Source organism: Crocuta crocuta, unplaced genomic scaffold, assembly GCF_008692635.1.
Source record: "Crocuta crocuta isolate KB4526 unplaced genomic scaffold, BGI_CrCroc_1.0 scaffold235, whole genome shotgun sequence".
Lineage (NCBI taxonomy): Eukaryota > Metazoa > Chordata > Mammalia > Carnivora > Hyaenidae > Crocuta > Crocuta crocuta.
The window spans coordinates 2870085-2882459 of record NW_027531285.1 but is presented as its reverse complement, the minus strand read 5'-3'; the positions used below and the strand labels follow the sequence as shown (position 1 = coordinate 2882459).

At 37.4% G+C, this 12375-nt stretch overlaps 1 pseudogene; it reads left to right on the top strand.

Moving 5' to 3' along the window:
• Nucleotides 1-8533: 8533 nt before the first annotated feature.
• LOC144237663 (protein JTB pseudogene) lies at nucleotides 8534-8902 on the top strand (annotated as a pseudogene).
• The last annotated feature ends 3473 nt before the right edge of the window (nucleotides 8903-12375 follow it).

The window sequence follows — 12375 nt, the reverse complement described above, 5'->3', positions numbered from 1 at the left end:
AGAGCATCCTTTTCTGATCCATTAGATCTTTTTCCAGATTCATCCTACAAAGCCTTCTGCCTGTAGTGGATAGGACTATGGGTTTTGGGGTCAGACTGCTTGTGTTCAAATCCTAACTCAGCCACTTAATACTTGTTTGACATTCATTTGTTAAGTGGGAATAATTACTATCACTCAGTCCTCTGTTATAAGGATGAAGTGAATCATTACATGTGAAGAATGTAGAAGAGTGCCTGACATAAAGCATCCAGAAGTTTTTAGCTATTGTAATTCTTTATTGTAGTTTCATTATATTTGTCTTGCTATCAGAACAGAGTTTAAAATTTCTTCAGGAGACTGATAATTCTTTATACTTCTTTTAAATCCTCCATGGACCTTAGCATATTGTTGAGCCCAGAACAAGCATAGTGGGAAGCACTGAAGAAAAATGGGAAGCTTAGATTTGGAAACTCACCTAATCAGACCTTGGTCTCAGATTTGCCTCTTACTGACAAGTCTTAGTTTCCTCAGCTGATAATTAGAATAATGATTGATTCCTACACAATATCGTTGTTGAGAAAATTAAGTTATGTGTATATATATATATATACATATATTTATGTGTGTGTATCTGTATATCTGTACATATCCATATTTGTGTGTATATATGTGTGTATGTATATATATACATATACATATATAGTATTAAATAAATAGCAGTTACTTCATGATACAGTGGTGTTACATTTATTTCTCCACAGTCTGGGGTCAAGAGAGAGTCAATGTTTAAAAAAATGGCTATACATTTGCTCTATGAATATGACTTTTAGCTAAAGAAGACATTAGTTAGTTTTTCTGGAGATCTCCAATACGCACCATGGAAAAGTTTTGATTATAGTGTCATGGAGGCAGATACTTCTGTTTCCAGTTCCATATTGGCAGCGTAACAAACCTCACATACCAATTATTGATACATTTTTTGATGAAGAGCTTACAAAATATACTTTCTTATACAAAACATACTGTATACCTAAATCATGTACACCTATTTGGTGTACATGATTTAGCTTTCTATTTTTTGAGCCTCATTAAATTAAGTTAGTTAGCAAGAAGTTTGCTGTTAACTGTATTTACTGTTGGCACAAACCTCAGGAAGTGAAATTTACCTTTTGTGAATCTTCCCAACGGTAATGTTGTGTTCTTCTTTTTTTGTAAAATTTGTTAAGCAATAATCACACTTCTAAATTATTAGAAAAATGGAATTTAAATTAGTCAAATCATAATTGTGTTTATTGATGAGAAGGTATTCCCTTATATCAATTGACCACTATATAAAATATTTAAAATTAAATTTCTGATGACTCTAGGAAATAAAATGTCTTGAGATGAAAATAGAATAGCATACTTACCTACTTATTGATCAATTCTACCTTGAGGAATAAAGGTCCTGAGATTACAGGCAGAGACTGTTGTATTTGGCTGTGGGTTTGCTCATTGACTGAAAGTTTAGATATCAGTAATGTACCCACAGTTTCTCCATCACTGGATCTTTTTTTTTTTCCTGACTTTAATTTGTTTGATTTAACAGAAGTAAATGCAGGAGAGGGGGCATGTTCTTAGGCTGATATTAGTTTATTTATATTCTTTATGTTAAGAAATAATACCCTTGAGTTGATTGCTATTTGCTAATAACACTAATATCATGTCCTAGCCTGTCATCATCCCTACCTCCTAGTGTTTAGATGTTAAATAAGTGCATTTCTGTGGAAAACTTAGCAAGAGTCAGAAGAATGCAACACTGGATTTGAAGGACAATAAAGACACAAGGAAGGTTCTATGGACTGTATTGTCTCCAAAATCCCTATGTTAAAGCCCAACTCCTAATGAGACTATACTTAGAAATAGAATCTTTCAGAGGTAACTAAGGTAAAATGAAGTCATAAGGATGAGGCCCTAATCTGATAGGATTGGTGGCCTTATAAGAAGAACAGAGTATTTTCAGACCAGTGGTTACATGGAGTGATAAGAGCTAACCCTCAGGGAAAGATCCCCTTATGCTTGATATGTGCAATCTGAGAGACTAGAACTAAGCAGTTGCAAAGTCTCCGTCATCATAGGAGTAATGAGGAAGCAGGTGGGGTCATAGGACTCCAAAGACATGTGTGGTACTAACAGTAGTTGTTGAACATCTGCTCCACCCCTCCTGATCTGGCCCGGACTCCAAAGACATATTACCCCCAAAAGTAACAGGGGCCTATTTATTTGGAATATAATGATGATATCAAGTTATCTGTTTGGCAGGTTTTGTCAGATGCAATTCCTGTCGGGAAGCATGCACACAGATGGTCACACAGTAACAGAAATCTCCTATTAAAGATGTGTGAGGCTTGGACATTTCATTGATTGCTTTTCTCCAAAGAGAAGTCTGAAGAGGGTAATAGTCATTTAAATGTTTTTTTTAGAAATAACCCTCTGTAGGAGGAGTAACATGATGCAAAATATTGTGGTCACTCACACCAGCATCTGTGGAATAGTGTCATAACCTACTCTCCTTGCAGCATTCCCTTCTCTCAATCCCACCACAATTACTCCTTTGGAATCATCTATACAGCTCTAATGATATGTGGACAATTCTTCATTTCTAGGTAAGATTACACATTAGATTTTTCTGTAGTCATCTGATTAGATCGAAAGGCATGGAGCGATGTACCTCCTTGTCAGGATGCGTCAGTGCTTCTGGGGAGTAAGAGTGAAGTCTGGGGAGATGGCACCCTCCAGTTCACTGAACAGAGCACGAGACCCCAACTGGACCCAAGACGGGAATGTGAGTGTCATAGTAAGAGCAAGCAACCCTTTCTTCCTTTATTTGCTGCTTTTTCGTTCCTTCTTTTTTGCAGTGTGTTGTTTGGGAGGTTGACCAGGCATCTGCTGCTACTTCATGCCCAGTCAGGGTTGCTGTGTGCATTCTTTCAAGCCAGTAACCTTACCGAGGTCTAAGAAAATAGTTTGCAAAGGATCCTGTCATGTTACCACTTTCTGCACAGGAGGAATTGAAAGCTGAAATGCCCACTGAAATGAGGTTGTCAAGGGAAAAATGGAGAAAAATGCCATCTTGCCAACAGTTAGATTTTGTTTAGCCTGTTAGAAAGCACGTTTGGTTCTTCATAATGTTCAAGAACTTGAGCCCACTGATTCAGCTCTGTGGTGATTTATTCCTTCAATCTACAAATGTTTTTGATTGCCTACTCTATATAAGGAAATACTGTGCTTGCCTATTTTCAAAAAGCTTTTATTATAGCCTGTCTACCTTCATTTTCTTGCTTAGACACCATCATAGTTTTAAAAGATAATGTACCTTTTAACATACATAATTTTTGGTTCTAGATTCCATGAAATTATCCTTTCTTCCCTCACTCCAAATATTTAATTGCATTTCAGTAAACAAACTGGCAAAATCTCAATTTCCTATTTATATTCAATGATGTTTTCAAGTATGTCTGAGTAATAATAGACTTTAGGGTCACATACAAATGCAGCTACTGGTTCAATCAGCAGGACATTTTGTTTTTTTTTTTTTTTGAGACTTACTTGCCAATAAAGGAGAAGAGTTTATGTGAGTCACTTGTATTCTCAGACCCAATTTCCAGTTCACACATTTTGCTAGAAACCTTGGCAACCAGCCAGGGTAGGGAGAAAGAAAGGAGAGAGATTCCTTATGCGAGAAGTCAAGTGATCCAAAATGTAACTAAACTCTGGACTTCCAGAACTCCAGGTTCTAACCAGTGCAGAGAGCTATATTGGCTCTTGCATGATCAAATTGGCCTATGTGGCATGAGTTTGTTCAGGCACTTTGACTGGAAAGGTTCAGCAGCCACAATGGACCATTTTCTAGGTCATGAGGTGATCCCCTCTTGTTCAAGATAAATCATATTTTCATATGTTCCTATAATTGTCCATTTTCCCCTACTTATAACATTCAGCAGTCTCCTGATTACTTGTTTACTGTGTTTTCCTTGATTGATTGTGAACTCCCAGAAGGCAAAATCTCCCACACTTCCCTCACTGAGGGCCATAATCCCAGGGTCTAGCACAAGCACTCAAAATTACACAGAATTTAGTAAAAATAATTCTTTTTGTTTTCTTATAGAAATGGAAAGCTCAAGTATATTTAATATTAATAATAATAATTTAAACACTCTGAATTTATTCTACTTCTTACATATTTATAAAAATTGGTTTGGTTCAGCAGGATTGTAATTACTACACAGGAAATTTAAAAAAGGATTGTTCATGGAGTGTCCCCAGAAATGACCTTTTTAGATGAATTCTTGATATACAACACAAATTATCTTTCAGGTAGAGATGTATTATTTTACAAAAAGAGAATAGTTTCATTTTCAGAGGGAATTCAAGGACAGATTTGCCAATAGACTCCTGCCTTCTATTAGCATTAGCTACAGAACACGAGCTGTCTGGTGACATTTGTGATATTGTACATGCCCTTCAAAGGTGAAAAATCAAAGGTTTATGAGTCTTTAATGATTGTCTTATTATTTTATATAAAGAGAAAGCAGTAAGTAATAATTAGGTTTTTAGATTTTCAGTGTCACACAGAAGAAAGTACATAATTCTGATTAATAATTACATAATGTCTGTGTTGAATTACCTACACACCAGCTTGCATATTTACCCATTAATACGTGGTCTGTACAACATGAGAGTATATGCAATATATTGCTCTGACTGCTTAGTAGGCGTATTTCCAGAATAGAAATGACTTAGCAACATTAGAGACTATGTGTTCTGAGGCATAAGAGCACCTTGAGGATTGTTCCAAAGAATTTCCCCTCAGGCTATCAACATTGCATCAACTTTTTACTGATGCCCTTTACTTCAGCAATGATTAAAATGAATTAAATATGTTCTAAGAGAGTTTCAATAGAATTATATTAATATAATCATCTGCAAGTTAATTAAAATTTTGAGTGTTATGGTCATAGCTGCTACTGATGAATACAGCATTAATTATATTCTTTCTCCATGGGGATTACACTCCAAAGGGGACCCAGACAAGGCACAGAGAATGGATGGGAATCACTCAAAGACAAGGGGCTGTTACTACAGACCAGAAGACAGAAATATATTATTAGTGGACCCTAGAAATGTTAAGGTGACCAAAGCTGGCTTAAAAGAAATGTGAGGTCTGAGAAGGAATTAGTATGACAAAAAGAAAGGAAACAAACTTGGGAACTCATTTATTTTATCCATATGTACATAAAGAACAAAGGAATGTGATGATAAGAAAAAACAGAGGACCTGATAAGAAGTTGCATTTATCAAGGTTGTATAAAGTGAATGCAGTTAAAGCAAACAAAAAACAAACACAATGTATGGGCCAGGGAAAAGGCATGAATTATCTTGCATAAGAAGGGCTGCTCATATTTTTATCTAAAAGTCAGGGGAGGCTGGGCTAAAAAATAATCATTGTAATATGATCACCGAATGTGAAATTATAGACTCACATTCTAGATTTAAGTAAATTTATATTTAATAATGATAAAACACAGTAACCATAGCGGTTTACAAAATGGCATTATGAAGATGTCAGGCTCTGAATGTTTGAAAACTGGATTAGGAACTTGACAGTGACCAGATATCAACATAAATTAATCTTAAGATATCTGTACACATTGGAAATTCATTTTGCTGTCATAATATTTTTGGGAAAGTTATTATTATTTACTTCAGAATAAAAGCTGATATTAATGGCTTTTAGTTTCAGATCTGAGAAATCCACAGAAGTGAAAAAATTCAGTGCAAAACCAATAGAAGACACTAGAAACATGGTGGGAAATCATGCCTGTTTTCCCATTTTCTGAGTCTTCCCCATATATTTCTCACTATTTAATTCTGTAAGCTCATATTGAAATGTTTTTTTAAATGTATTATCCATGGTAGGTAATTAGGACTACATTCCCTCACAGCCAGGGAATATAATCTCAGTTCAAAAATTTACTGAGATACCAAGGAGCCTTGAAGCTTGGTTAAATATCTTCTAATCTGCCATCATGCCATCCAACATCAAAGAACATACGCTGAAATTGTTGTAGGAGGTTTGTTTTTACACATTGATAGTTTTGTAAACAGCCTGTATTCTCAAACTGCTGAATCAGGAATGATACACTATGAAGAACTATGCCAGATTGAGTTTAGAGAAGCATAAAGTATTTGGCAAGTTCTGGTTTGCTCAGTTCCAGAAGAGATGTAAAGCCAGCTCAGGGACTCACTTGTGCAGGGATCGTCCCCATTCCCTCTTTGTATTCTGAATCAATGGCTCCCTTGTAGTCAAGGCTACAGTGACGCATTCTGAGGCCAGGGAGAAATATAATCCGAGCCCTGAAGCTGGTGGAAAGAATACAGATTGGTAGAACACAAATTAGTCTCTCGGATGTTTCAGTGATGTTTTGGGTCATTTGTTTTCACAAATAGCTTTTCAGTTTCTGTAATTATTAACTCAAACCAAAATTACCCTATTGTGTTCCAGACAAATGATTTTGTCTCTAAACAGGTCAGTTACTCATGAAAGAACAGGTCTCTAAATATTCACATAGAGTTTAAGTAGTTTTCAGAGAAGAGTGCAAGGAAAAACTATGGTTTAAAGAATATGAAAAGCTTCTGATATATTTCTACCTTTATAAATCTCACTGTGAAATTATTTCTTTAATGGGCTGCTAAATGAGTTGAGACAAGATGAGAAGGAGTTCTAGCTGGGAGACCTTTAAGTATTTTGTTTCTATTGACTAAACAGAAGAACTGTAAGGATATTCCTATAGGAATATCTGGTTTAGAACTCACAAGTGCTCCTTTTAATTGGTTGAGAGATATCACCTGAAATTGACCTTAGGTAACAATATTTGTCTCCACATACTAACTGGAAACTTCCTTTATTAAAAAAAAAGGTACTGTTACTTCTGTCAGAGAAATCTTTTCAAAAGTATTCCAGATACTTTTTCATACCTTTTTTTTTTTTATTAAACACACACAGACTCAAGAAATCTTTAGGAAATTAATTGACCATCTTGTTTGGGGCTTGGGGGAGGTGGCAGACACTCAAATGGGAAGAGAATCCAGCAGCATGAATCTGAGGAAAGAGGAAGAACAGATGAGCACTGTTCACAAAGCAGAGAAACAAATTATCTAATTAACTAGCAAATTTGCAGTTTCTACCCAAGGGAGAAAAGGTCTTTGGCTACTAAACACATGAACAGGCTGGAGCTTCTGGAGACACAGATGTGAGTAAGAACTACAAAGATGGTCGAGTTTTATAGTAAACAATCTTGTATGTGAACATGATTAGTTTCCACTGATGGAGTTGGGTAAACCACAAGTATTCTCTGATGAAAAAAAAATGTACATATATCCTTTTACTTAACAACTTTTTAGCTGAGAAGGGTTGTGTCAGAGAAAGGTAGAAATTGGTTTTATGGGGGTTAGAAATTATGTTTAAGGTGTTCCTGTTAAAATTGAACAAGGATGTCACTGTACTTAACTTTGTTATTCTTCATGTGCCATAATAACTATATTATTCATTTTTAAGAAGATGATCAAGAATTATTTAATAAAAATAATTATAATGATATAGAAACAAGTGATTTTCCTAGAAGGTATGAGAAAGATAGATGAATTCTATTTCAACTATTTCAACTATCTTATAATTTCAACTATTTTTTCCAAATTCCATCTCTTATAGAAAACAATTTAATAGATTTCAGTACACTTTCTTTTTAAATTTAAAAGGGCGCCTGGGTGGCTCTGTCGGTTAAGTGTCCGACTTCAGCCCAGGTCATGACTTCATGGTTTGTGGGTTCGAGTCCCATGTCGGGCTCTGTGCTGACAGCTAGCTCAGAGCCTGGAGCCTGTTTCAGATTCTGTATCTCCCTCTCTCTCTGACCCTCCCCTGCTCATGCTGTCTCTCTTTCTCTCTCTCTCAGAAATAAATAAAACATTAAAAAAATTAAATTTACTTACAAAAAACTTCATTTTTGGATTGTGCAGACTTATGAGTTTTGACAAACCCATAGAGCCCTGTGACTACCACCACAATCAACATACAGAACAGCTCCATTTCCCCAAATTCCATTCTACTGCCAGTTTATAGTCACCCCCCTCCCCTCCCACATACACACTTAATGGCAATCAATGATCCTTTTCTGTTCCTATAGTTTTGCCTTTTCCAGAATGTCATATAAATGCAGATGGCTGAGATAGGGACAGCTCAGATGGGACCGGGTGCTAGACCCTAGGACCTAGCCTTTTCTGAAGGCTATGGAGGTCTGAAGAAGTGAGCTCATAGCCCAATCCAACAAATGCATGTTGGCTTTTCTTACCCTGGCCATGAAGAAGTCCCAATAAAGCCTTTGCCCTGATAGGCACTTCCAGCATTTTGCAGCCCAGACCTGCAGCATCTCAGAGGGCTGCAGTGTAAGTGCTCCAACAGAGGTATGAGGTCTCAAACAGATCCCTCTGTCCCAACAGGTCAGACACCCAGCAGTCCATGCCTATAGGTGCAGGGAGGCATGGTCTCCCTCAGAGCACCCACCTCTACTGGTTGCTCTGTGCTTTCACCTTAAAGTTTTGTGAGTACCTCAAATATGCCTTGCTGGCTGGTGGAAGAGTTTGTGGTGTTCTAATTTCCAGGCTAAAATCACCCCTGTGTGGTTCCGCAGGGTATGTGGAGAAAATCACATGCAGCTCCTTTAAGAATGAATTAAAAAGCTACAGCTCACCTCTGATGGAACCACACTTAGTCTGGAAATCTGAAGGTGCTGTGACCTTGGTCTTTGCTTGCTTTGTCATCTTTTGTCAGTGAAAGCTGGACAGAGAAGCTCTGGAAAAGGTCTAGAAGCAAATGGAGTCCATATAGCTACCTTCTACCCTTTGATAGGGGTCTTAGGGATCGTACCTCAGACAGAGACATTAGAATGAATGAATTTGTGCCCTGCATTCACCACTTGTGGTGGCACCCCCTTTCTCTGTCCCTTGTCTAGATCATTAATCAGCAAAATAAAGAGTAGAATAGTTCCCTTCTGTCTTGAATTTGGTTTGGGATAGGAAGTCATGGTGGCTGACATGGAAATGGGGTAACAACTTCAGACCCCAGTTTACCAACTACCTATCTTCCCCTCTTCTGCTATTTACTTAAAACTTTCAGGGGGCGCCTGGGTGGCTTAGTCAGTTAAGCGTCTGACTTTCGCTTAGGTCATGATCTCACGATTCGTGGGTTCGAGCCCCGCATCGGGCTCTGTGCTGACTATCAGCTCAGAGCCTGTAGCCTATTTCAGAGTCTGTGTCTCCCTCTCTCTGACCCTCTCCTGCTCACACTGTCTCTCTCTCTCTCCTAGAAATAAATAAAAAAATATTAAAAACAAAAACTTTCAGGATACAATTTCAGCAAAAATGTTTGTCAAAATCTCTGTTTCCCCTCAACCCTAACCCCAAAGAAGAAATAAAATTCCAGATATAGAACAACAACAACAAAAAAATGCAACCAATAATATACTATTTACCTTTTTTTTTTACTATTTACCTTTTTTGTCAGTAACTTCAAAACCTCAAGATCTATGTGCTTTTTCAAAAACTGAAACAATAAATTGACAATATCATAGCTTCCAAATATAATAGACTTATTATATTGGCATTTAATTATTTCATAAAAATATATGAAAGAAGTATTAGTTATGGTTCACAGACTATGAATCTCCTGTTAGCTTCTGAAAGATTGAGTTCATGTAGATTGAATGAAAATAACAGAAGCTTTGATTGAAAGGGAAATTGAGCTGGGGCTACTTCTGAAACAAGAAGGGAAGAGTTACTTTGTGAAAGGGAGATCCATTTCCTTTAGGCTTCTCATTGAGTTTATTGTGGAGATAGCACTTGATGAATGAATGGTCTTTGAAACGTTCAAATGTGTGTGTGATGGTAATGCTTGTAGATGAAATAAGTCACTCTACTAAACCCTTGAACTGATATGGCTTTCTTGATAGGTTTCCAGGACATGCAGACCTTTGCCAGTGTGGTCTCAGTGAAACATAGTCTCCCAGGTGGAGGAGAATTCTTCACTAGTCAGGGGCACAAGGGAAGCTGCATTCCTTTTGGAAAACCTTGAAACACATTTGGTTAAAAGCCTCATACTAGAGGCACCTGGAAGCTCAGGCAGTAGCATCTGTGACTCATGTTCTCAGGGTTGTAAGTCCAAGCCCCGTGTTGGGGGTAGAGATTACTTAAAAATAAAAATCTTGAAAAAAAAATAGAAGTCTCATAGTAAACTATTTCTTTACATAGAATGGCTCTTTCCTGTTCTCTTTCAAACCTGAGTTGCTGAGAGATCTAAAATGGTCCCTTCAAGGAAAACTAATGGTATTGAAGTGGTCCTCTGGGCCTCGTGCAGGTTGAGCCCAAGTTAACTGCCCTTGCTCAAAATAGCACAGTACTACATTTATTTGGTACTTGTTTTTGGATAATGATACCTATTTTTTTTAATTTCAAGTTTTTGTTCTTCTAAAAGGCTGTAAAATAATCTTTTAGTTTAACCTAAGTTAAGTAGGCTCCCTGAGATTAAATCATATCTTGACAGGTAAATCTCACTGTTATATTGTTAAGCATTTCTTAGACTTGGAAATATTGTACTAAATTCCATTTTAAAATGTCTCTGAATCCATTAATATTAAGGGATCACAGGGGCATATAAATTATTTAAATACAGGTAGTAAGATAATATCTTGAAATAGTTGTGTTTGTATCTTACTTATTTATACTTGGCCTTTCTTCCACAATAATTCAAAAAATAAATAGTTTACTGGGAGCAAAAGATGAAGAAATAGTTTGTCCATCCTTATTTACTTATTTTTTTTCAAGTTATCTAAGTCACACTCTTGATGGTCACCGGGAAGAAAGACCTGAGGCAAACAAACCCCAGATGTTATGAATTAACAATAGATTTGGAATGAAAGAAGTAAAAGAACTGATTGCTGTATCCAACTGTCTTCCCACCCCTGTCAATCAGAAGCAGGGTTTCTAGGAAAAAGAGAGGTTATGGAGTAGCAGCAGAAATTAGGAACTTCCCTTACTGGAGACTGGGGGGATAGGAGATGAGAGAATGGGGCCTGACTGGACCCCTGTGAGGATCTGGGTACTTTGGGGAGGCTGCTGAGGACCACGGGCACTAACAAGGCTGGCCGACCCTGAGAAGCACAGTTTGTTGCTTTGGGAAGGGTGCCATTTGTCTCTTCACTGTCGTGGGCTTTCATGATCCCAGTTGATCCCAGGGACTGGGGATTGTCTCAGCAATCCAGGACATAAGCTTCTCTGCAACAGAAGGTAGGGCATCCTTGGTACTCAAAGGGGAATGGGAACGTGTAAGGGAGAGCTCTGACCTTGGCTAGCTCGTGAAAGCAACACAGAGTGAAAGATAATTTATTCAGCTATTGAAAAGATGAAGTCTAATTAGAGTATCCAAATGAGATAGGGTGAGTGTAGTCATCACAAAAGCAACAAAAATTCAAAATTTATTATCCGCTGGTTCCTGCTGCCCCAGTGTTTACATTCTTCCCTTGGAGCCTGCTTCCTATGTTATCTGATTCATAGTAAGCTGTCATGCACGCCCCTAACGAAGACATTGGCTGACACAAAAATGCGGAGAGATTTGCATTTTTAAGAGTGGCAAGTTAAAGATCAAAAAGTTTTCCTGACTCAAAAGGATGTCCCATGGTGGAATTAAAAGTTTTAGAAAGTTGGATGGGGAAACTTGATGTAGTAACAGAAAGGAATAAACTATTGAAACTTGTAACAACATGGGTGATCCAAATAAACTATGCTCGGTGAAAGGAGTTAGACAAAAAGAGTGTGCATTATATAATCCTATTTATATAAAACTTTAGAAAATGCAAACTGAACTATAGTAATAGTTGCTTGGGGATTTGGGGAGTGGGAAGGCGTAGGAGAAACTACAGAGGGGCACAAGGGGACTTTGGGGATGATGGGGATGCTGGGTATCCTGATCGTGATGATGGTTTCACAGTTGCACTTACGTCAAAACATAGCAAAATACACACTTAAAATATGTGCAGTTTGTTGTATGTAAGTTACACTTCAATAAAGCTATTAAATAAACAAAACTCGATGCAGTAAGGAGCCAGGCCTGCATTCCTTGAAGCAGAGCAGATAGTTGGTTGTTCTACAGACTCAGAAAGTCATCCTTGAGAACAGTTATTACTTTTCCTTGGAGTAGAGAAAGCTATGGGTGGGACCGAGGGGAAGTGACTTATAAAAGACCAGATGGTTTGAGTTGCCTCTGCTGTGTTACCCACAGAGCCAACATGCTGAGACCTACTCGGATTT